The following is a 25819-nucleotide window of genomic DNA, read 5'->3' on the forward strand; positions in this document are numbered from 1 at the left end:
GGAGCTCTGAGTGGCCCAGAGGGACGACACCACAAGCAGTGGGATTGTGAAATTCCATTTATTCTTCTCTACAGAGGCAGGATCACTTCTCTGCAATGCCCCACCCCAGGCACGGGGGATGGAGCTGCTGCAGGTGCACCCAGGGGACCCAACCTCGCTGATTTGGGGCATCCTCCTGCACAGAAGCTGTTTCAGGACACTCACAGCCGAGCCCCACCTGCTCCCAGCAAGGTCAGTCTGCAGCTTTAGCTGCTCACTGGCTGCATTTTGCTTTCCCAGAGGTTTGGCCATTTAGCAGCGTTGGTGGCCACCCATGGCACACAGGACCCCTCACCCTGGGACAGGACAGGCACTGGGACAGCAACCACAGCCAGGGAGGGGCTCGGTGCAGGGACACCAACTGTGCCATGCACAGAGGGGAAGGTCCAAACCCACCTTGGGCACCACCAAGAGCACAGAGCTGCAAATCCACTCGCTGTGAGCACTCAGACAATTACAGACCCACACACTGCATCTGCAAACACCTCCCGGCAGGAGACTTCAGCACTTGGACAATTTATGGGCAACTGAAACTTTTTTATGGAAGCTGAGGATGATCAAGGAGCACCTTGAGCCATTCCTGAGTGTCCAAGGCCAGGCTGGATGGGGCTTGGAGCACCCTGGTCTAGTGGAAGGTGTTGGGGGTTGGAAAAACATAATCCTCAAGGTCCCTTCCGACCAACCCAAACCATTCTGTGACTTCATAATTCAACTTTTCTTTCCAGCACTTGCACAGCACAATTTACAGATGCTGCTGCCTTCAAGGCCTGGCCCTCCATGCATCCAAACAGGGCCCCACAGCTCCAAGCACTGCAGTTTCTTCCCATCAACATCTCCTACAGAATTAAACCTCAAACTTGGCCTGCGTTTTACATTTGGTTTCTAAATCACGAACCACTCTGGAAAAGTAGCACCAGGAAGAAAAAAACAACTTGCTAAAGTGTTCCCCAGCAGCATATCCACAGACTTTAATGTAAAAAAGCTGCTGCTAATTTAAAAAACAAATGTTTAAGCAATCAAGCATGTTTATTTAATTTGTCCTTTCTGTGCCAGAGAAGGGCTGGGCTGCTGGCAGCCACTCGAGGCTACCAAGGGCTGGTGGTGAGGGCCCTGCCTGGTGGGATGGGGGCAACTGGAGGCTCCAACACAACCCACAGGCTCCTCTGGAATATTCCAGCCTCACAGCTGGGGATGAAGACACCTACAGCCCAAGGATGACACTGAGGATGCAAACCTGTGCAGGGAGCAGGTCACAGTCATGGCTTGGGCTGGACTGGCCTTTGAGATGATCCAGCCCCACTCCCTGCTGAGGGCAGGGGCTCCTTCAGCTCCACCCCAGCAAAGGGCACCCCCTCAATCCCCTCTCCTCCAGAGCAGTGACATCCCAGCCATTGCCATCTCTGCAGACCAGAGCTCTTCCATTAAAGGCCGGGTGTTGCTGTGCCTGCAGAGGGTCCAGAACAGCCAGAGATGGGCACAGGGTGGGGGGCCCAGAGCCCCAATGAACCCAGATGGAAAGGGCCAGTGGTTTTCACTGGGAATATGCTCCAAAGGCTCAAACCCACCAAAAACTGAGCAGTAACCACAGGACAGTGACTGTGGGTAATCCAGATTTCTCATGTATCCCAAAAAGGACCCAATCTTCAGAGTACAAACAATTCCCCTGAGAGGCTGGAGAGCCCCGTGCTGCTCCTCTCAATGCTAGAAGGGCTCAGAGCTGGACAGCAGAGTCTCCTTTCCCACCATGGCACTGGTGATGTTTTAGAGGCAGGGCAGGACCATGAGGGGAACCCAGCACAGGCAGGAACTCCATTGTTCCCATCATCAGCACTGCCTTCAACAAACCACTCCTGGGGTTGGCAGGTATTTATTAATTTTGTCCTCATGCAGCATCGAGGATGACTGAGGAAATCCAGTGGCCTCTTGATTTGTTTGCCCAAAAGGAGTTTGTTCATTTTATTGTTTGCTTTTAAGCAGCAGAATGCAGCAAATCCTCACATGGAGCTGGGAGGAGATGCCACACACATCCATGGCTCCAGCACCTGGACAGGTTTCCACCTCTGCACTGGGAAAAAAACCTGTGCCCAAGCTGTCCACTCACCCTTCAGACATGGGAAAACCAAATAAAGGGATTTTCACTCCATTGGGTTTCTCCTGATGGATTCACTGCCTGCTGTGCCCAAGCTTTGGGCTGCTTGAAGTGCAGGGAGGTTTTGGGCACCTCAAACACAGCCCCTGGCCTGGGACTTCTCTGTACATCCCTCTGAGGCTGGCAGCGAGCTGGGGCCAGCCCAGTGCCCACAGCCCTCGGAGCTGAAGCTGCTCTCCTGTCCCAGTGTTGTTCACATGGCAGGATCCAGGATTCCCTGTGTGCCTTCCCATGGGGTTATTCAGGATTCAGGATCCAGGATTCAGGATGCTCTGTGTGCCTTCCCATGGGGTTATTCAGGATTCAGGATCCAGGATTCAGGATTCTCTGTGTGCCTTCCCACGGGGCTGCTCAGGATTCAGAATTCAGAATTCTCTGTGTGCCTTCCCATGGGGTTATTCAGGATTCAGGATCCAGGATCCAGGATTCTCTGTGTGCCTTCCCATGGGGCTGCTCAGGATTCAGGATTCCCTGTGTGCCTTCCCATGGGGTTATTCAAGATTCAGGATCCAGGATTCAGGATTCAGGATTCTCTGTGTGCCTTCCCATGGGGTTATTCAGGATCCAGGATTCCCTGTGTGCCTTCCCAAGGGGTTATTCAGGATTCAGGATTCAGGATCCAGGATTCCCTGTGTGCCTTCCCATGGAGTTGCTCCAGATTCAGGATTCTCTGTGTGCCTTCCCATGGGATTGTTCAGGATCCAGGATTCAGGATTCTCTGTGTGCCTTCCCATGGGATTGTTCAGGATTCTCTGTGTGCCTTCCCGTGGGGTTATTCAGGATTCAGGATTCTCTGTGTGCCTTCCCATGGGATTGTTCAGGATTCAGGATCCAGGATTCAGGATTCTCTGTGTGCCTTCCCGTGGGGTTATTCAGGATTCTCTGTGTGCCTTCCCGTGGGGTTGCTCCAAGCAGCAGCTGATGGACTCGTGCAGCCAAAATCCCAGCAGCCTCCTGAAGAAAAGGCCCCTGGGGCTGTGGGGGGGTTCTGGTGGTGATCTGGGGGCTGCACGTGTGGGAGGGGGCAGAGGGAGAGCCCAGGCCAAGGACATCCACAGGACAGGACATGGCCTGCACAGCTCTGCTCCAAGCCCTGCAGGCAGGGGCTCCTCAAGCCCAGCAGCCACCAGGCCAGGCAGTTTCACCATCCTCACCCCAAAAGGGCCCTGCTTTTTTAATTTGTGATTTTCTGAAGCGCCATCTCCATTCCTTGTGGTTACTGAGAGTGTTTTCCATATGAGCAGCACTGGAGAGCCCTGCAGAGCCTGCAGCCTGCTGAGCAGCCAAGCCAGACCTGCAAAAGCCCAGCACGGGCTGGGAGCTGCCACCAGGAGCAAGGGGACAGCAATGGATCTGCAGGACAAATCCAGAGCCAGGGCAAGGAAGGGCTCAGGAGCACCTGCCACAGCCAGGGGACACAGGGACACGGTGGGGACAGCAGGTGTGGGGCTGCCAGCATTGCTGGGCTGGTGCAGGTCCCCAGAGGCTGCTGTCCCCACGTTCCTTCATGGAGAACCTTCTTTGTTTTGTTTCTTCAGAAGAAAAAGGACAAGGCGAGGGAAGCAGCAGTGGATGAGCCTAAAGGTCCCTCCCAGCCCAAACCATCGTGTGCCTCCATGACTGACCCTGCCCCATCTCTTCCAAAAGGGCCTCCAGGAATGCACTGCCGAAAATCAGCAAATATTACACTGCTGTCACAGCCCTCCCTCCTCCTCCTCCTCGTGTCCCACACACACCTTCACTCCTGTTCCACCATCCCATGGGCTGCCAGCTGCAGAGGGGCCCTGCCAGCTGACAGATGAAGCTTCAGGTTAACAAATCCAATTTGTCAGAGACAAAAAGCCAAAGCATTTCATTTCTGCTGGCCTTTTTTTTTTTTTTTTTTCTGTAAAATTGCTCAAACATTCAAGACTTGAAATGTCACCATGTCACTTGGTGGCAGCTGAGGGCACAGAGCTGGAAAGGTCGGGAGAAGCTCTCCAGGAGTCACCTCAGCTCAGTCTGAAGGGAAAGGGAATAGGGCAGACAGGGCCACTGTGATTGCTGGGGACAGGGCCACCACCAGCCCAGGGCACAGGGGGATGCTGTGCCCAGTGCCAGACCAGGAGCACCCACTCATGACTGCAAACCTCTCTGCCTTTCCTTGACCCCAAACTCCATCACAGCTGGGACTGTCACATCTCCCTGAGCTCGAATTAACAAAGCCAGATTAACAGAACCCGAGGGAAGCAGTGCCAGGGGCTGAGCCAGGCAGCACTGGGTGCCCAGGGGCAGGGAATGGGAGGCAGGACTGGGGTCAAGCCTGGCTCAGCAGCTGCCACCTGCCCTGTGCCCACTGCCACAACACCCACAGGGGACATTCCACGGGAACAGGGACAGGATGGAGCCTGGACTCTCCCAGGCAGCCAGGAGCTCCCACTCCCACAGCACAGGGCTCCTTCCCTTCCTGGGAGGGGGTGGCAGCAGCAGCTGGCACCGAGCTGAGCTGAGCAGGGGCCACGTGTGGCTCCAGCACGGGCTGTTCCTGTCCCTGCCACCGCCTCCTTCCTGCAGCCTGGCCCACGCACCCTCTGCTGCTGCTGCTCCATCCCTGGGTCCCATCCCTGTGTCCCAGTATCCTATCCCAGTATCCCTGTGTCTCTGTATCCCATCCATGTATCCCTGTGTCCCATCCCTGTATCCCAGTATCCCATTCCAGTATCCCTGTGTCCCTGTATCCCATCCCAGTATCCCTGTGTCCCATCCCAGTATCCCTGTATCCCATCCCAGTGTCCCTGTGTCCCATCCTAGTATCCCAGTGTCCTGTATCCCATCCCAGTATCCCTGTATCCCATCCCTGTATCCCAGTGTCCCTGAGTCCCTGTATCCCATCCCAGTGTCCCTGAGTCCCTGTATCCCATCCCTGTATCCCTTTGTCCCATCCCTGTGTCCCTGTATCCCATCCCTCTATCCCTGTGTCCCTGTATCCCATCCCTGTGTCCCTGTATCCCATCCCTGTATCCCTTTGTCCCATCCCTGTGTCCCTGTATCCCCCAGCCCTTCCCCAGCCTGGCAGCACTGTGGTTTCCCTGGCTCGTGCCCCTCGTGCCAAAGCACTTCCAAAAGGCTCCATCATCCTCGTGGGTCCCTTCCAAGCCGGGATATTTTCAGATTCTGTGAGTGCCCAGAGGGGCCCCTCTGCCCTGCACCCCCATTATCCACACCCAGGGGCTGTGGCCACGAGCAGAGCTGCACAAAGTTTGGGATGGGATGGGATGGGATGGGATGGACACACAGGACTCCCAAGTGATGCCAGCACTGCCTTGGCAGAGGGCACTGAGCAGCATAATCTCCTTGTGACTTCAAAAATTATTTACATAGGCAAGATTTCATGATATGGGGCTTTTTCACTCCCAAAGGACTACTCAGGAAAAAAAATGGGTTTAAAATAAAGTGACTTCCAAAGAAAATCCGAGTTGAAAGCTTTGCTTTGATTTTATTTTAAGATTAAAGCTCTCTGCAGAGTGTTCCAGAGCCCTGATGTGAGGACCACAAGCTCCTCTGACACTTCCTAGAAAAACCTGCAATTGAGCCACCCAAAAATGCTCCTCATGAGAAGGTTCAGGGGGCCCAGAGGAGAACAAGGCTCCCAGGGGGGGACACAGCGGCCAGGACACTGCCCTGCCTCGAGAGCATCTGTCTGCAGGGGGAGAATGGAGGAGGAGAAACGGGGCCATGGACAGGGGACACAGCTCACTCAGACACGGGAATCTCAAGGGTAAGTCAAGAACAAAGCACTGGCCTGGGAGATCCGGTTACACGACACCACAGCCTAATTACAGCACAGCCTAATTACAGCCTGGCTCTGCTGCGTTACAGGAGAGAAACCCAAACCTGCAGCTGGCCTGGGCAGCCCAGAGCTGGGGACAGGGGCTCTGGGGCACAGACCCTTCAGGGACAGGGGCTATGGGGCACAGACCCTTTGGGGACAGGGACTATGGGGCACAGACCCCTCTGGGACAGCCCTTGTGGGGCACAGACCCTTCAGGGACAGGGGCTATGGGGCACAGAACCCTCTGGGGACAGGGGCTATGGGGCACAGACCCTTCAGGGACAGGGGCTATGGGGCACAGAACCCTCTGGGGACAGGGGCTATGGGGCACAGACCCTTCAGGGACAGGGGCTATGGGGCACAGACCCCTCGGGGACAGGGGCTATGGGGCACAGACCCTTTGGGGACAGGGGCTATGGGGCACAGACCCTTTGGGGACAGGGGCTATGGGGCACAGACCCCTCGGGGACAGCCAGGAGCTTCTCCCCATCCTCCCTTCGCTTTGCACCCACACGGAGCTCACCCTGTGTGAGGACACCCCAAAGCAGCACAGACGGGACCTGCCTGTGCCCCCCCACTCCAGCAGCCCTGCCCCAGCCCCCCCAGCTCAGAGACAGCCACGTCACCCACCCGTGACAGGAGGGGACAGCCCAGTCACCCCAGGGCGAGGCTGGACATTGGGGACGATGCCCCAGGTTGGTCACACGGGGACCAGGAAAGCTGAAAATGAAAACTCCAGAGGCTGGAATATGAAAACTGCATGTCTTCTCTTCACCCCTTCCTCACTGCTCCTGAGCCAGCCCAAAATTCAGCTCCTTGCCACGGCAGAAGCCCGAGGCACCCACGTGGCCCCCCCCGAGGCAGCCAGGATGAGAAACCTCAGCTGTGAGAGCCATGAAGGATTTCATTCACCTTTCTCTCTCACTTCTAAGAAACACTTCAGTTTCCTCCCACCTCCCTTCTCTTCCTCTTTTCAAAGCAACCTTACAGGTATTTTTAGAGCAGCACATCTCGGTGCTGGGTGCCATCCCCGTGTCACCTCTGCCAGGAGAAGCAGAGGGATGCTCCTGCTCCCCACACCCCTGGGACAGCTGCTCAGCCCGGGGTTTTCAAGCTGTTTTCCAAAGGGAGGGCCGGATAAAACGTGGAAGCTGTCATGAGAGCACAGCAGGTCTGTGGTTCCTTCCCAAATCTGAATCCCCTCACATCAGCACAGCCTTTGGGGCACGCAGTCCACCAGCAGCTCCAGGGGGGGTCACAAACAGCCCTGCTGCTCCCACCTCGGGGCACAGACACGTCATTCCTGCTGGAATTAAGGTGCTGACACATGGAGGTGATGGCTGGAGCTCCATCCTCATCCTCATCCCTCCCTGCAGGACTGGGACACGTGCTGAGGGTGCTCTGCCCTGCACCCAACTCTGCTCAGAGCTTCGCTGTCGGTTCAGCCTCAGCCCTGGGAGTGCCAAGATGTGCTTTGGGCTCCTGGAAAAAACAAAATCTTCTCCTCAGCACGGTGCAACAAGTCCTTCCAAGAAGGAGGCAGCGAGGATCTTGCCTGGCTGCTCTCCTCAGGGCTCTGAGCACATCCCAAAGCAGAGCCAGGGCTTGCCCTGGTGGAGCAGCTGTCAATTCCAGATGGATGGTGCTAGGGGACTCCAAATCCAGGGATTTTTTCCTCTTCCAAGCAGGTTTTGCAAAAGGACAGAAAAAGGCTGCAAGTCTCAGGACCTGGATGCCAAAAAGGAACAGAGGTAGCAGGAAATCCCAAACCAGCAGAAAATTCAGCTTGTTCTGGGTCAAATGCAGAGGAGGAAGTGGAGGCACAAGCAGAGGTGGAGGAAAGCCCTTTCCAGGAGAGCAGCCCAAGAGGTCAGGTCTGTCTGAGGCTTCTGGGCATTCACAACACTTTGATTCCAAAGCTCAGAACCCTGGAGATGCTCAGGAGCTGGGTCCCCAGAGGATGATTAGCCAACAACTCTTCCTCTGGAAGTGGAGCAGTCCCAGTGGCACGTGGGACCAGCAGCTGTCCCCTCCCACTGCTGCACTGGCAAAAAAAAAATAAAAAAATCCATCCCGGGCACAGCAGATGTCACATCACCTCTGCTCTGGAGTGGGTGGCCGAGCTGGGACATGCTGACCCCCCTGGCTGTGCTGGACAGGGAGGTGACCCCGAGCTCCCACAGTCAGAGCCCAGTGAAACAGCAGCGTTTAGGGGGTAAAACCAGTTCAGAGAGCAAGAAGCAGCAATCTGATGGATGCTCCCTGGCTGCCAGCACTGCAGGGACACAGAGGCTGTGCTGGAGCCCCAAAAGAGCCTGTCCCCCCTGGATCACACTGAGCTGCCAAGGCTGAACCATTCCTGGCATTGCAATTGCTCCTGTGCTTGCTCTGCACTAGCAGGAGAAGGTAAAACCACGCAGGGATGTGCCTTGCCACACACCCCAGCACCTGGGACAGCTGCATCCCCTCCTGCTAAAACCCAGCTGGGCCAGGGGCAGGGACTGACCACAGGGTGAAAAAGGCTGCCCAGCATGGGGGGGTTCACTGGGGTGAGCCCTGAACCCAGAGCAGAGAGAGGACAGAGCTGCATTCCCAAATCCCTGTTGGGTATTAACAGGGACACCAGTTTATATCCAATTGCCACCATTTTGGAGCCTGGAACCCAGCGGTCAGATGTAAATACACCTGGGAAAAACAGATTTGTTTCTTACTTTATTTATCAGCCAGGGTTGGGAGAGCAGGGACACATCCCTGAGACACCTTTTCCTGGCTCCAGAAATGTGTTCATTATTGCCAGGCTGTGTCTGGCAGGGTGCAGATTGCTCTCAGATTACAGATGTTTATCAGTGAACTATAATAAAGGTGGGACAGTGACACCAAGATGAATATTATATTTCAGGGAAATGTAAATGAAATGATCCATCATGCCCAGCAGATCAGCATCACCCCTGCCAAGCCCTGCACCGAGCAGCTCCAGGGCTGGGCTCTGCTTTGGAGCCCCACAGTCACCTTGGCTCAGGGCTCCAGAGGAAAAGCACTGGGGACAGATAAAGAGAAACACTTTGGATTTCCAAGGGCAGACGGATAAACGGCAACATGCAACTGGCTCGGTGGGAAGGGAACTGCATCCTTCACCAGCATGGCAGAGAGACATCCCTGAGCATGAGGGGACATCACTGAGCCAGCCCCAATCCCACAGAGCACACCCAGGATCAGGGAGAGAGCCCCAATCCCACAGAGCACACCCAGGATCACTGAGCCAGCCCCAATCCCACAGAGCACACCCAGGATTCACTGAGAGAGCCCCAATCCCACAGAGCACACCCAGGATCAGGGAGAGAGCCCCAATCCCACAGAGCACACCCAGGATTCACTGAGCCAGCCCCAATCCCACAGAGCACACCCAGGATTAGGGACAGAGCCCCAATCCCACAGAGCACAGCCAGGATTCACTGACAGAGCCCCAATCCCACAGAGCACACCCAGGATTCACTGAGAGAGCCCCAATCCCACAGAGCACACCCAGGATCAGGGACAGAGCCCCAATCCCACAGAGCACACCCAGGATCAGGGAGAGAGCCCCAATCCCACAGAGCACACCCAGGATTCACTGAGAGAGCCCCAATCCCACAGAGCACACCCAGGATTCACTGAGAGAGCCCCAATCCCACAGAGCACACCCAGGATTAGGGACAGAGCCCCAGTCCCACAGAGCACACCCAGGATTCACTGAGCCAGCCCCAATCCCACAGAGCACACCCAGGATCAGGGAGAGCCCCAATCCCACAGAGCACACCCAGGATCAGGGAGAGCCCCAATCCCACAGAGCACACCCAGGATCAGAGCACCTCGGAGTGAGGCCATGGCTGGGGCAGGATGTGGAGGGGAAGGGTTACAGAGTGGTTTTTCCCTTAAGTGAAATATTGCACTGGCTCAGTGGAAGCAGGAGGTTGGACTCTCCAGGGAGGAAGCTCTCAGAAACCACTCTCCCTCCCAGCATGGCTTGCCCACAGTTTGCTACCTGTTGCATTTTACAATCAAAAGAGGACATTAAAAAAACCTAAAACAACAGAGTTTGCAGGGCAGGGACACCGGGAATGCTCTGAGCTGCTGCCATGCAGCCACGGAGGCATTACACATTCATCTGAATTTTAAATACAGAGCATGATGACTGGCATCCTCACAACTGCCACCACAGCCTCACACTCCAGCTTTTATGGTAATTCACAGGGAGTTACCCACAAGGCACCGCAGAGATTTTCTTGGCAGCCATCCTAAACTAATTTTTATAGGTTAGTGTACGGTTGTACATAAACGTTTAAGAAAAATAAAATGGCGACTTGGAGGGGAGGACATGGCTGGGAGGTTCTGTGTTGTGGCTTGTGATGATCCAGCACAAAATGCCACTGCTGGCCACCCCACATCAGGGCACAGAAACACCAGCTGGGCCACCAACTTGTTTGCAGTGGCTACCACATGGCCCAGCCCTCTGCATCAATCCTGCTCCAGAGCATCCCCTGCCCTTTGCAGGATGCTCAGGTCAGCCAGGTCCCACCTGGCCAGGTGACAGCAGCACCTGCCTGTCCCAGGGGATCTGTCAGTACCTGGTTGTGGTGCTCAGCCCTGCCCTGGGTGCACCAGCCTGGAGGGGACAGGAAGGGACAGGAACAATAAACTGTTGGTAGAAACCACAGCACCCTGAGCAATACCCTCCCCAGAATTGTGGGTTAGAAGAGACCTCAGAGATCCCAGCAGGGCACAGCACTGCCCATCACCTTTGATCCTGCACATCCTGACTGTGCTGAGTGGGAAATGCTGCTCAGCTTCCAGCTCCCCTCTGCAGCCAGGGGAGGCAAGAGCTGGAGCTGCTGCCAGCCAGCAGCACCTCGGGAAACAAAGGAGACACACGGCAGGAAGGGGAACCTTGAGCAGTGCAAGCCCCGAGCAGCAGCAGCACCCATCTGTGATTCACAGGAACCAGAACAAACACTTGATGATGTCAGAGCTGACTATTAGCTTAAAAAAAAAAAAAAAACCCACAAAAATCCTGAATTGCTGCAGGTTTTGCTGCACGCACACACGCGGTCTGTCCAGCACTGCTGGATCACAACAGCAAAATGGAGGGAAGCACGATCAAAACTTTCAAGGAAAAAAAGCTTTCAGACTTTAATCAGCTGTGGAATTACTCACGTCGCTGATTTGGATACAGGGGCACCACGAAGAAAACAATTAAACAACAGATCAGAGGGGAAGACGGTGAGATTCAACTGTGGCATGACAAAGAGACAAAGCACTGAATTCCCGACCAGGCAGCTCTTTTCCCTGGATGGGATCACTGCAGCTCCAGAAGCCACAGGCACCACGTCCTCCCCCTCAGGCTCACTGTGTGCCATCCCAGGGAGATGGAGACACCCTGCACCCAGAGCACGAGGTCACCCCGTGGGACTCCACATCACCTCCTGTATCACTGCCCACACAGAGAAGGGAAAGCAGGGGAAAAATCCTGAAACAGCTTTAGGTAAAGTCAGGGCCTTTCTGGAGTGAGGGTCTGGTGGATCTTGGCTGTGAAGATTGGATCTGGTGCATCTCAGCTCTTCCCCCGATGATGTGCAGATCCCCACCTCCCTGGATGGAGCAAATCATCCCCAAAACCTGAGCAGAGCAGATTTTACCTCGTTGTGCTCCTGAACAGCTTGGCCAGGGGAGGCTCCACGCTCACAGTGGACACGTGGGGCATCCCCAGCATCACATCCCTGCATGCCCAAGGCAGCCCAGGCTGATGCAGGGACACGGCAGGACAGGCAGGATCCCGAGCACGGAGCTCCCAGGTACAGCTTCACCTGGGAACCCTTCACTCCTCAAACCCCAACAGGCTTCAAATCCTCCTGGAGAGGGAGAGACCCTTCCTGCAGATCCCTGCAGATCCTGGCTGTGCCCGGGCTGGGTGGGGACATCCCGGCTGGCAGAGGTCACAGTCACACTGCAACCCCTGGTGCTGCAAACCAGCCCTGACAGAGCACTCACCTATGAAATGGGGCTGAAAACCTGGGATTCAGCTGCTGCTGTGCAAAAACAGCCCTGGCACAGCAGCAGGAGGAGAGAACTCCAGGAGCTGGGCACAAACAGCCACAGGCTTCCCAACCCAAACCATCCCACAACCCCGATTTAATCTGATTTATGCAAATGTTAAACCAATTTAGGTGTACACATTGTACGAGTTGCCTGGCCCAGTTTAATTTGATAGGTTTTTAAACCTGTTTAGACAAACTAATATCTGCTGTCTAATCTAGAGCAGCTCTTATTTTGTGCAAATGTTGCCAGGGAACTGGAGCATGGAGGTTGTGATGGATCCTGGTTGTACAACAGCACTCACACTGCATCATCCCCGGTGCCAGCAATGCATGGAAAACAGGAAAGCTGAAATCCCACCTCCCTCAGGGCTCCTGTGCCCACACAGCAGGGCTCCCAAACCCTGCCTGCTGCACCAGGAGCTGTGCCAGGGCCATTCCCAAAGGTTCCCAAACCCACCAGGCACGAGCCCAGGGGATGCTCCAGGACCAGAGCAGGATGGGGATGTGGTGAAGCCTCACTTCTCTGGGGAGGGGGACAGAGTCCCAGGAAGAGGAGAAATCCCAGCTTTGAGTTGGGTCCTGCTGTGTCCCCTTGGGCTGTGTCACCCTCAGGATTCCTGTGGCTCCAGAGGCAGCAGAGCAGAACTGAGCACCCCGGAGCAGAACTGAGCACCCCGGAGCAGAACTGAGCAGAACTGAGCAGAACTGAGCAGAACTGAGCAGAACTGAGCAGAACTGAGCAGAACTGAGCAGAACTGAGCAGAACTGAGCAGAACTGAGCAGAACTGAGCAGAACTGAGCAGAACTGAGCAGAACTGAGCACCCCAGTGCTGCTCTCCAGGTGTGTGCACAGCCTCTGCCTCTCTCCTCCACCCTGCACCTGCCTCCTCCTCCCACCTGGGCATTCCGGGGGGGTTCACCTCCCCATCCCCTCCCTGCAGGGAGGATGGAGGATTCACCTTTGCCTCCTCCCTGGGTTGTCCCCAGACCTGCGTGGGAGCCCTCGGCAGCTGGTGGGAGGTGGGAGCCAAGAGGCTTCACAGATTATGAAAAAAAAAATAAAAAATAAACAAAATTGAAAGAAACTCACACCTCCCAACCAGCTCCTTATGGAGTGATGTCATGAAGACAAAGTGGCTCTGAAAACTCCTCTTGGGGGATGCTGGGGCTGCAGGGGACAAGGCCATCTGTGTGCAGGACCTGCAGCTCGGTGGATGAGCAAATAATCCAGCACAGGCAGCCTTTGCAACAGGAACACCAAGCTCAATAAATTACCAAGGCAAGACTGTGATACTCAAGCTAGAAAATAAAAATAAAAAGAAGGCCAAAAGAATTGTATTGGATCAAACCCAGAACTCTAGAGGGTTTATGAGTTGAAAGATGGGGAAAATAAAAGACAATTTCCAGTTTCCTAGGCTGATGTCAAAGAAAAAAAAAAATTGGTCAAGTTATAAAGAAAATAATCAGAAAGAAAGGACAAGAGTAAAAAGAAAGGTCTAACAAACACAGTCTGCAGATTGTTCCAGCTTATTGTGCAATAAACTTTACAGAAAGGAAGCTGGTCTGAGGGTTACTACTTCAGGGCTCACAGGTTTAAAATCGACCACAGTTTTTAAAAAGCAATACTGACATAGCCAGAAGCTGCTCAGCCCAGCTGGCTCCTTCCATTTGCAAATATTAAAAAAAAAATAAATTAAAAAAAAATGTCCTGGGGGTTCTGCCCAGAGACACCAGAGCAAAGCCCCCAGCTCCTGACCCTATTCCCACCATCCTCTGCAGGAAGCAAAGAATGGAGGGAGCTGGCCAAGGAAAGGGATTATTTGAAGTACAAGTCAAGCACATTCTTCATGCTGTTGAAGCAATGATATTTAACAGAAGTCATTTACAGATTTCCCTTTTTTTGAGGAGAGAGTTATGAATAATATGCATGTTCTTATCAACTCACATAAGAAGAATTTAAAGCTCAAAGTGCAGCAACTGTGGATTAAACTGCTTAGCAGCATCTTTTTAATGCAACTGAGTAACCTCTCTCCTTACCAACGCTCGCACTGCCCACACTGACTCGGGTTAGGTCTGGCTTCGCTTTAGCTCCGATTCCTACACTGGCAATTTAATCTCTGCAATGCAAAAGAAAAGCTGTTGGAGTTGGGAACAGAGCGAGTTCAAACCGAGCCCACAGGCCACAGATCGCATCCATCACGGCACTCGCCGCCCACGCAAGCCACAGCCACGTGGGGAGAGCACAAACAGCTCCCAGGCGTTTACTACCTGGAGTAACTCTGCTCCAGGGGCTGCCCCGTGCCAGCCTGGGCACCCGCCCTGGCAGGGATGCCAGAGCTCAGAGCAGCCTCAGGTCGGGATCTCCCAGCTCAAAGTCAGTTCTGGGGTCCCTCAGTCCAGCCCGAGCCCCTTTGGAGCTGCTCCTGTCACAACACCACCCCCCTCCAGCCACACCTTCCCTGGTGTGTGGCCACGTCACCTCCTTGGACATCACCTGGCTACACCTCAGCTGCCTCTCCACCCTCACTCCCACCTCTGTTCACCAGGCAGAGCAGGATGAAGGGTCTGACAGGAATCCACACTGCTGGAGAGAGAGCAAAGACATTTTTCTTCTTTTTTTTGCTTAGGGAAGATGTCACACTGGTTACTCCTTAGCATCCAGAAAAAGGCAGAGCAAACCTGCTCCCCTCGGGATGAGACAGAAGGGATGTCCCAGGGAGAGGCTTTGGTTACCAAACCCACATTTACCAACCCAGCATCACCAGGGAACAGGGGGGCAAACACACAGGGGCCACAAAGGGCCCAACCCCGTCCTGCCAGTGCCAAAACACAACCACAGAAGGACGTGAGCACCTCCTGCCCGTGCCCTCCATCACCCCACACCCCAGCTCTGAACAGCTCTGCTGCCAGGGACCCCTCTGTCCCCACAGCCCTCGGTGGCACAGCTTCAGCTGGAAGCTCCTCTTGCATTACTCAAAGTATTTATGACTTTTCCCCATTTGAAATATGGGCCTTTACCACGCACAGGAAGGAGGAGGAGAGTGCCAGCAAACCTGTTAATTTATAAGTCAATCTGGCAGGGAACAATTAACAGCTTTCCCATTGCTGGGTGTGCAGAGGGGGGGGATCTTCCCCCTGGGGAGGGCAGGAGGGTCTCTCACCACACACCCCCTGCCCTGCTGACCCCAAGAGCCTTCGTGCCCAGGTCCAGCTCCATTTCCCTCCCTGCTCTCACAGGGAGCAGCCCAATCCAGGTTACACAAACAGCTCCCCCAGCCAGGCACAGGTACACAACCCCCAAACACCATTTATAGGGCAAAATCAGATCAATCCCCGGTATTCCGTCCTGGCCAAGCCAAGCTGCGATCAGCGCTGCCAGCGGGAGCCAGGGGCAGGAGCAGCAGTGCCATGGGAACACCCCTGCAGATCCCAGGGGGGTGCTGGGGAGGGGACAGGGACACTCCAGGGACACTCCCCTCGCTCCTGGGTGTTCCTGCTCGCAGGAAGGGCTGAAACCCCCCCAGACAAAACTGCTTTTCCCTCCCACCTGCAGCGAGTGCTTCTATGGGAGCAAAGCCTCCCGGGACTTGGAGAGGGTGAAGCCCCAAGAGCAGAGATGTCCCCGGAGAGCCCAGATCCCATCCTGCAGATCCCAGGGCTGTCACCCCTACACCCGCACCGCTCCCCTTAGCCCACATTGGCACCATTTCCCTACCCCTGGACTGGAACGGGATCCTCCTGGGGAAGCACAAACATTATTAATCATTATTCTTATTGAAGGGGTAGGGGGGTTCACCCTCATTGTGACAAATTTTGGCTCGGTGACACGGAGGCTCCGGGGCCAGCTCTTGTGTAAATCCGCACCTCCCAGCGCCCGAGATTTCAGCTGAAATCCCCGAGGGCAGATGGAAAACACCACCTGCTGTCACCCGGGGCTGTCCCTCTGTGACTCCAGGGCTGTCCCCACCCCGGAGCCCGACTCCCCTTTCAGAAGGGGGAGCTTTGGTGTCGGTCCCCCAGCACACGGGAGAGCCCACCCCCCTCAACACGGGGACCTGGGTGGTTTTGGGGTGACCCACGTCCCTTGCTCGCTGCTCAGCCGCCCCACAGCCGGTGACAGCGGGGCAGAACGCACTGGCTGAGGGGCTCAGGGGTGGGGACAAGGCAGCCCCGGTGTCCGGGTTGGGGGCAGGCAGCATCCCGGGGGGACACAGCCGTGTCCCCAACATGCGGTACCGCACAGGAACGCTCCGATGGCTCCTCCGACACCCGCACCCCGGCGATGCCGCTCGGCGAGCGGCACCGGCTCCACCAGCGGAGCATCCCAACGCGCCCGGAGCCACCGACGACGGCACCGAGCAGCACCGGGCACGGGCGGTCCCCGGCGCTGCTCCGCGGGAGCGCAGCCCCGAACGCGGGGGCGATGCCGGAGCCCGCAAAGCCCCGCACCCGCCCCGGCCCCGCCGGGACCGAGCTCGGGAGGCGCCGGAGGGACGGGGCGGGGGCAGCGAGAGCAGAGCAGGGCGGGGAGCCGGGGGTCCGAGAGCCGGGGGGAGGCAGCGGCAGCGGGGCGTGGGATGGAGCGGGGCGCGGACCCATCCCGGTGCGGCGGGGACGGAGCGGGGCGCACCCGGCACCGGCACCGGGGCGTGGGGTGGGCTCTGCCCCCGGACCCCCCGGCCGGGCTGCGCCCCCCCGGGCTCCAGCGCATCCCGGTGCCCCCGCCCGGTCCCGGGGCCGCCGCCCCGGCGCTCCCCGCATCCCCCGCCGCACGTGCCCGCGGTCCGGCGCGCCCCCGCTATAGCGCGGCCCCTTCCCCCCGCACCCCTCCTATACGCGCCCCCCTAACCCGCCTCCCATTCTCCGGTGCCACCCACCCGCGACCCCCCCATCGCCGCCGGCCGCACCCCCCGCTATAGCGAGACCCCCGCCCGCCCGGCCCCTCCCGAGCGCTCCCCGCTATAACGCGACCACCGCGGCCGGTCACCTGCGCCCCCCCCACCCACCCCCCCGCCAGCCGCTACCCCCGGTACAACGCGGCCCCTCCCCGGCTCGGTGCCCCCCGGCCCCGCTATAGCGCTCCGGTACCTGCCGGCGCGGCCGCCCGCTGCCATGCTGCCGGCGGAGGGGCTGGAGGGGCCGCGGCCGCGCTCCCCGCCCTGCTCCGCCTCCGCCTCGCCGCTGTCCCTCCGCCTCCGGCCGGCGGCTGCGCTGGGGCCGCGGCGCGGGGACACTGCGGCGAGCTCCCGCCCGCCGGCCACTCGCCCAGGTGATGTCATTCCCCGGGCCGCCGCCGCGTGACGTCACCGCGGGGCGGGACACCCCCGGCCACGCCCCGCTCGGCGGGGGGCGCGCGGGGGGCCGTGACGTCACCGCGGGCGGCCGGGGCGTGGCCGCGCCTTAAAGGGGCCGCGCACGTGGGAGCGGAGGCGCGAGGCCCGCGGGTGGGCGGGGGGCTCGGGGGGGTCTCTCCCGACACGTTTAATAAACGCGCTGTGCACCCCTGTCCTTAACACACTGCAGTGCTCCGTGTGCTCTTCATGTTCACCCTACCTCCCACGGTTAATATCTAATATTATGTATTTAATCTATAATTACTCATTTCCTCCGTGTTTTATATATTCGCGGCGATAACTGCAGCAATGCTTTTCCTCTCGTTTTCCTTTCCAGAGCACGCCAGGGTCCTGGAGCTGTCACTGCCAGGGCAAACACCCCTGCCCCACCTGTGGCTGCTGACCTGCCCTGCTCCCCGACCGAGCCCCAGCCGAGTTCTGAGCTCTGGTTGTTCCCGAGAATCCCAGCAGAAATCTGGGAACATTTCCCTTCCCGAGGAGCTGCTGCACTGCACGGGCTGGGGGCGCTGCCATCGGCTGGGGCTGTGCTCGTTTTGCTGCGTGACGAGAGCCCAAAGCCAAGCAGCCGCTGTGTGGGACACAAATTGAGAAAGTAAGAAAATTACAGCCTGAAAAAATATTCCAGGCTGGAGCTTCTCAGCTCTGTTCCCAGCCCATGAGCTGGTCCAGCTCAAGGCCAAGGGAGAATTTCTCCCAGGGTGATAATTTGGTCAATAAAAAGGAATTAATAACAAAATCAAACCCCTGTTGTGGTGTGTGCCCAGGCCCTGGCAATGGGGTGTCTTCTCTCTGAACCAATCACCTTTTCTCTACTCTTGGAGTTGCAGTCCTGCTATAAAACCAAGTGTGTTTCTGAATAAACTTGGCTCTTTCTTCCTGTCATGACAGACGCCCATGTATCTGTGCATCTTATTTCTGCCTCACTTAAAGGGTTAAAACCCCTTCCCACGGCTACACCGCTGTTGCTCAGCCTTGGAAAGGATTCAGAGCATTAAAGCTGCTCTGTTTTCCCAGAGACACCCCAAAAACTCCATCAGCCCCCAGCGCTGCCCTCGCTGCAGGCAGGGGCTGTGCGAGCTGCAGGCTGTGAGGCAGCACCAGGAACCTTCACCTGGATTTTTAAAAATAACTTTCTTATGTGAGAAAAGGCCTTTTCCAAGGGCTGGAGCCCTGGAGATCCAGAGGAGTCCATGGGATCCCACAGAGTCCAAGGTGCCACCACGCTGCCCCATCTCCTGGCACAGTCCCAGGACATTTCCCATCCCCTCCTCCAGCTCAGGGATCAGTCACTGATTCTCTGCCCTATCCACAAAATCTCCTCTTTCCCCTCAGCCCAGCCCCTTTCTGCAGGGCCCGGTGCAAACTCTGCATCACCAGGGCTCCACGTCCTATCTGCTGCATCTGTGTTCCTAATGGATGTATAATATTTTACAGTAATTTCCTCATTTGTCATGCAATCAAATCCTTTGATCAGACACGGGAGAAATGTAAATATCAATTATTAACCAGCCCATTCTGGTCTTGCTTGACTGGATATTTATTTTTTTATTATTTTTTGGAGGAAGGAATTGATTCATTTGCAATTCAGCTCTCCAACTCATTCTTAATTTGGATGCTTGCATTTCTGGATGGGCTGTATTTTTGAAGGGGGAGATATTTGATCACTAGAGCAAATCGATGTTTCCATGTATATTTTATAGTGGAGAGATAGTTGTGTAGAAAAGTGTAAAATAAGTGGGGGGTTTTAAATCCTGTGTGTAGAGAGCTGCTACACCGTGGTTCAAAATCTCAGTAGCCAAATTTGCTGCTCTACAGTCATTTATAGCCCTTCAGAGCGTTGGCATGAAATGGAGAGGTGGCCAGGAAATTCCTGACAGAATATTTTTCCATCTGCAAATAGTTCTATTTTTTTATTATTTTCTCGCGAGAGTGAGGCAGTTTGTATAAACACGATGCCTTAGGCAAAGAAAAGTCTTCGAAATGAAAATAATAACAAAAAAAAAAGTGAAATAAAATTAGAAGAAAGATGAGGCTCCGTTGCTTTCTTTGTGGTTTCCCATTTGGAGACGGTTTTCCACTCAAAGCTTTGGAAGTTTCTGGTGTCTATACAGGCTGAAAAGTCAAGCTGGGGCTGTGACACACATTTGTCCTGGCATTTCATTTTCCACGCTCTCCTGACATTTCACTGGTGCCAGTTTTGCAGGAGGTAATCCCCATCCTTTCCCCCCCAAAAAATCCCAATTTTGGCTTCAAACTCAGGAATCTGGGAGCGCTCTTCTCTCAGCCAGGCTGTTTATTTGCTTTCTGGAGTTTTATTGAAGCTCTGAGAGTTGCATTTTGCAAGCTGTCTTCCTCCTGAAAGCGAGCAAGCTGCGCCTCTTCCTTAATCATCTGCTTTTGTTTGCTCGAAGGAAAATACCAAATATCTCATGACTTGCCATAGAGCCGTGAATGACTGCAGGGATGCGCAATTCCTGCCCGGCCTCATGACTAATGGCTGAGTTTTCAGGTGCACGTGGAGCCTGTGGAGATGTGCCCCAAATCCTGCCTGCTCTGGGTTTTTTTACCAATCTGCTGAAGCTGATGACAACATCTTCTCACCAGCCCAGCGGTGGCTGGCGCAGAGAGGATTCTGCAGTGCTCCTGCAGCGTGGGATAGTCATGGAATCGTGGAACAGTGGAAAGGTTTGGGCTGGAGGAACCTCAAACATCATCTCATCCCAGCCCCAGGCTGCTCCCAGCCTTACCCCGCTGTGATCCAGGCTCCCATTTTGTGAGTCTTGCCCGGTGCCACGAGACATTTTTACCATTGTTATCCTGGAAATCCAATACACGCTTCCTGTCACCTAAAGGAATAAGTGGTTTGGGCTTGACTTTGACACCTGGGGTTTGTGCTGGAGCCAGCTTTACTCTCAGTTTCTTTTCCAGCCCTTTTTTGTTTCCGCTGGGTTTTAATCCATGTAAAAGCTGTGTGAAGAGTGAGTCTGAGCTGCAGCTGCTGTGCCCAGACATGGTCACTGGTGGGCTGTGAGAAAAGCTATTGATCTGCCCTTGATGGCGTTTGAATTCAGTTCTTAAATAACGCTGCCAAAGCAGCAGCTCCAGCCCCGTGCCGGGATCGATCCCGGCTCAGCGGGCAGGTGCTGATCCATAAACCTGGATCCTGTGCCGTGACCCCAGCGACTGCTGCCACCGCTTCTGCAGATGCCAAATGGCTGCAGACCTGTTCAATTCCCATTGCCTTTCATCTCACTGGAAGATTTTGGCAGGTCAGAACAAGCCCTGACTTCCAGAACCTGCTCTATCCACAACCTCTGGGAGAAGGTCTCAGCAGCAGCTGAGAAACCACTTCAAAAAAGCTCATCCCTTTCTGAGCCTGGGGTCTTTATGAGGCAGAAACTCATCTCCTGATGGAACTTGTGGAGAAATTCTCCGTTGCTGTCATCCCACTGGATCCTGGCTCCCACGCAGCAGCAGAACCAAGACTGAGAGCCTGAAGGGTAAAGCCGAGCTCAGCACCAGGAGCTTTTGCTCCAGCTTTGTGCTCTAACCTTGCTCCCAAGTCCCTAACACAGCTTCCCGCAGAAAACCAGTGAGGAATGAATTCCTGCAGAAGCACAGACACGGAGGGAGCTGGGGCTCAGCACTGCCCAAACACAACAGAGTTGCCAGAGCTGGTACCAAAAATGGAAACCTTTGGTGTTAAATAGAGGCAGAGGGGCTCAGCACCTCCAGAATCTGGTAGAATCCAGAATAGTTTGGGCTAGAAAAGACCACAAAGCCCCTCTGATTCCCCCTGCCATGGGCAGGGACACCCTCCTGTCCCAGGTGGTGCCAAGCCTCGTCCAGCCCAGCCTTGGCTCCAGCAAACCTGCCCTTCTCAGGCACTGCCCAAAACCTGTGTCCATGGGGCAGCACGGACTGCCATGGGCACAGGAACCTGCTGGAGGCACCGTTACCCACCTGGGCTCATTTGCAATGGGGTAAATGCCTCCCAGGGAGGGGTTTTGGGGGCTCTGCAGGGCTGCAGCTCGGGCTGGAGCCGTGCTGGGACCCAGTGCCATCCCCAGACTGGTTTCCAGCAGCATTGCTGGTGCCTGGGGACTTCCTCGGGGTTAGAAGACAGGCACGTGTCAAACACGTAAGGCACTTCAGCACCGTCTGCTCCTGCAGAACAATAGTTACTCTTCATGTTAGTTCAGTTACAGATCAAATAATCTGAAAAATTCACAAGTGGCTGCGGATACAAATTAACTTAACAAAACATTTTGAAAACGGCGCAGTCCTGGGGAGAATACAAATGCGGCAGGCACCGGTGGGAGAGGAATCCAAGTGTCTGCACCGGAGTCCTCCCATCAACATTTTCCCCGCGTCAGATAACACAGAAACGGCTCGGGCTGGATGGAATGTAATAACAACCTGGTCCAAGATGGAGCGATGCCATATGGAAGCCCAGGGAAGTTTTCTCCGCTCTTTGCTCCGCTGATGTTTTTCAGCTGTGTCATTGGTACTTTGCTTTATCAAGAACATTATGGGCTGAGTTCTGTCTGTGCAGTGAAAAATGACAGGCTGAGGTTTGCTCTCTATTGCACCAAAGTCATCGGTGTTGCGGGAAGGTAAAGGACAGAGGTATTTGGCTTGTGGTCACCGTTTCATAACTGCAGAGCAAAAAGCTATAAAATCTTGATGAATCTTTTGAGCTTTAGAGCCTAAAACAGCTCTTTGGTTTCCAGCCTGCCTGGGTGCAAACGTGTGTGCTGTGATGGAGGCAGGAGCAACCCCGTGCCCAGTGCTGGTAGTAACTTGTTACACACAGGAATTGTTGGGGAAATAACCCAGCAGCTGCTTCCCCTGCGGGGCCACTCCAGCAGGGCCGTTCCCAGCCCAGCTGCTCGGTGGGGCTGCAGCTCAGCCTCTGTGGTGGCTGGATTGAGATGGGCTCTGCTGTGGGGAGAGGAGACTGAGGGATAAATATGGACTGGGCTAAATCAGGAAAAGCTGTGTGGGATGCTGCAAACAGCCTCGGCGCAGATGTAACCCACTCCATATGGAAGGGCCAAACTCACCCACGCTGGGTTTGGTTTTCCCCACCACGAGCCAGAGCTGATGAGGAGCCCCAGCACGGTGGGGGGGACATCCCAGGGGACTCCCCAGCCACCAGCTGGACCTGCTGCTTTATCCTCAGCCTCTTCCTTCCCCTGGGCTTGCTCCCAAGCCACGCTCACTTTCCTCAGCTCGACACGGAAGGATCCCTGCAGGTCTGAGCCAAATAATTCCTAAATCCCTTTCCCCACGGCACCCCAAGGTGCCGCTGAGCTCCAGTGGCCCCATTCCTCCTCCCCTGTACTCAGGGGTCTGGAATCACAGAATGGTTTGTGTTGGAAGCGACCCTAAGGATCCTCTCGTTCCACCCCCCTGCCACAGGCACGGACACCTTCCACTGGACCAGGCTGCTCCAAACCCCGTCCAGCCTGGCCACCCCGCGGAGCTGCCACCAAAATCCCCCAAATCCCCCAAATCCCACCCTTGGGCAGCTCAGAGGGAGCAGGAGCCGCCCCCATCCCTGCTGCGGGAATTACACTCACTGCTCATTAGACTCGCTCCTCCCCAGCCAGAGCCGGCAGCAGAGGCTTTTTGTCTGAATGAAACGAGAACAAAACTGCTTGGAACGGTGCGAGGAGATTACTCATTAGTCATTTCTCCTTCTCCAGGAGCTGCCGCTAATTGAGGCGCTCAGGTGCTGCTGTCGCTGAGTCACTGCAGCCCCGCGCTCAGATCCCTGCCCTGTGCACGGGTGTCACACAGATCGTCACCACTTTTGGGCTAGTCCTCATGGCCCTGGAAACTCAGAGAGGAGGAGGCAGAGGAGAAATGGGCTCGTCAGGTGGCAGAACATCGCAGCTCGGCTGGACACAGAGAGGGGACAGAGGGGACAGAGGGGACAGAGGGGACAGGGATCCCTCCGTGCTCTGCTCCAGCCTCCAGGCTGCCATAACCCACACCCTGCTGCCCCCAGCCCGGCAGTCAGGGCCGGTGGATGCCCGGGGTTTATCCAGTCCCCATCCCCGCAGCATCCTGAATCCCAGGATGGGAGCCCAGAGCTCCACCCTGGCTGCTCTGCCCCGCCCGGGCTCAGGCACCGGGGCCAGAGCGATGTCACTCCCCGGGAGTGGCAGCTGGACAATGTCTATGGCATGAGCAAAGGTTTCCCCATCCTGGAGGAAGTTTCTGTGTCCCAGAGAGCTGCAGGAAGGGAGACAGGACCAAGCTCTTTGCAAATATCTCTTTTCCTAATTGAATTTCTCCCCCGCGCGGGTCCCGACGCTTTGCTGCTGCACGGGGGAAGCAGAGTTTAAAAGGGAATTTCTGTCTTTTATTTCCCTGCCAGCGCAGGCGCGTGGGCGGGCGAGGCAGTTGGAAGGATGTTTTCCTTTCGTTTTTTTTTGGTCTCATTGGACCACTATATTTAGGCCAGTTTCTAATTTTCTGGCCTTAATTAATGAGCTGAAGTTTTCACGCACAGGCCCTCGAACAGCTTGGGAAGTTCAGCCTGGTCACTGGGCAGGAAAAAAAAATTGTCTTTCTTCTCTGCTAGCACTGGGAAGTGACCTGCAGATAACCTGAGAGGAAACATCTCTGTGAGATCACTGGGACACGCCAGCCCTGACCCCTGGGCACGCTGGGCATGGCACAGGTTTGTTCGTGCATCCTGACCTGGGGCTGTGCTCCCTGTGCCCCAGCATCCCCCAGGAACCAGTCCCAGGGCACAGGAACCCCCTGACTGTGGGGTTTTCTCCCCGTGCTCTCAGGTCCCAGTCACAGCAGTACACCTGGATGCCAGCACAGGCACACAGGATGCTCTCCCTGGCACCCACGAACCTCCAGGCACCCCCAGAGGTTTCAGTCTGCTTCCCCCTTGCTCTGGGATGGGTCTGGGATGCCCCATGGCTGCACACTGGGTACATTCAGTCCTGCTCCTCCCCAGCACCCGGCCTGTGGCCATGGCTCCAATCATGTAAAAAGGTTTCAGAGTGCAGGGTGGCCATAAATCTTTAGGGTTTTGAGCCCCTTTCCAGCTTCAAGTTGCCACCTGGACGCTTGCCAAATGGCTTGGCTGATGTTCCTCTGGACACTCCAGAGCTCTTGGAGCAGCTCTGAAGGCTCGTTGTCCATTTGTCCACATCACCTGCATGGCTTTTAGCGTTTGCTGGGGCAAAGTGATTCTAACCCCGTGCCAGAGGTGCAGGGGGCACAGCCCAGCCCATCTCCAGGGTCACCCAGCCAGGCTGGAGATGAGGAGCCAGGGCAGATCCATCCCTGAGATTTGCTGGTTTTTTCCCCCTCTGAGTTTCTCCCTGCAGCACCCACGGGGTTAATGCTGGGGAGGCCCTGCCTGCTCCAGGCCTGATGAGCTCCAGCTCTGTCAGACCGAGCTCATCTGTCCAGATGTGTTAGGGCTGAGCTGCCCCACGTCTGCCAGATGTGTCCCTGCACCCCTTACCCCTCGCTGTCTCTCCAGGGCCACCGTGGCAGAGGGGACGCAGGTGCTGCCTTTGCACCCCGGGATCCTCTTCAATGTCCTGGAAAAGCAGACTAAGACAGAAGGAAACAAGAGCTGGAAGGGGTTTTTGTGGGGTTTATCTTGTACTTTTCTTCCCTGGTGTTTTCTAACAATAACCATGGCATTTGGGGCTGGCATTCCTCGTGGCCCGGGTGAGGATGCCACCCTCCCCTGGCACTGCCATGGGCACGGACAGCAGGGACACGGGCAGAGCTGAGCTGGGTCTGAGCCACCCCTCGCTCTGCACCCACTGCCAGCACAACCCCACACTGCTCCCAGTTTGCTCACTGGGAATCAGGGAGAGCTCTCAGCCCCGTTCTGGTGTGGGGGATCAGGGATAAAACATCTGGAAGCCAGGTGTTCCTGAGTGACAGCGGCACAGGTTCCCCCCAGCCCCCCATGTAAACACTCGCACTCTTCCTCACTTCCCCTGGCACCAGCACCACCTTAAAATAGATCTGCCTTAAAATAACACCCTGCTAACCCCAGGCAGATGTGGAGTTTTTCTTCTCCAGCAATCAGGAGGTTGTGGGGGTTTTTTTGGTTTTTTTTTTCCAGTGAGAAACTATTTAGCCAGAAATAGGCACCAGGAGAGGGGGATGACGGTGCCAGAGCTACAAACTGCACCCCGAAGCCAGTGGGTAGGTGTCCCCTGGCTGGCCTGCCTGAGCAGCCCCCAAACTCTTCTGAGTTGCAATCACTCAGATTTGTGGGCAAGGAGGACATTTCTGGCACAGGAGGTGCTATAGCAACGGCGAGAAGGTGCTTGGAAAAAGCTGAGAGGGGAAATAAATAAAATAAAAGCATTGGTGGAAAGTAGAGTGATGGTAAAAG

At 55.8% G+C, this 25819-nt stretch overlaps 1 protein-coding gene across 9 annotated transcripts in view; it reads right to left on the reverse strand.

The window, feature by feature from the left end:
* The window catches only part of PTPRS (protein tyrosine phosphatase receptor type S), a 154630-nt gene extending 137308 nt beyond the window's left edge, over nt 1-17322 (reverse strand). For all 9 annotated transcript variants that reach the window (XM_088179305.1, XM_088179301.1, XM_088179298.1 and 6 more), the window contains exon 1: nt 17159-17322. The gene's annotated coding sequence lies outside the window, so the exon portion shown is untranslated. The remainder of the gene's footprint in view (nt 1-17158) is intronic.
* Between the last annotated feature and the right edge of the window lie 8497 nt (nt 17323-25819).

Source organism: Sturnus vulgaris, chromosome 26 (assembly GCF_052056855.1).
Source record: "Sturnus vulgaris isolate bStuVul1 chromosome 26, bStuVul1.hap1, whole genome shotgun sequence".
In the NCBI taxonomy this organism is placed as follows: domain Eukaryota; kingdom Metazoa; phylum Chordata; class Aves; order Passeriformes; family Sturnidae; genus Sturnus; species Sturnus vulgaris.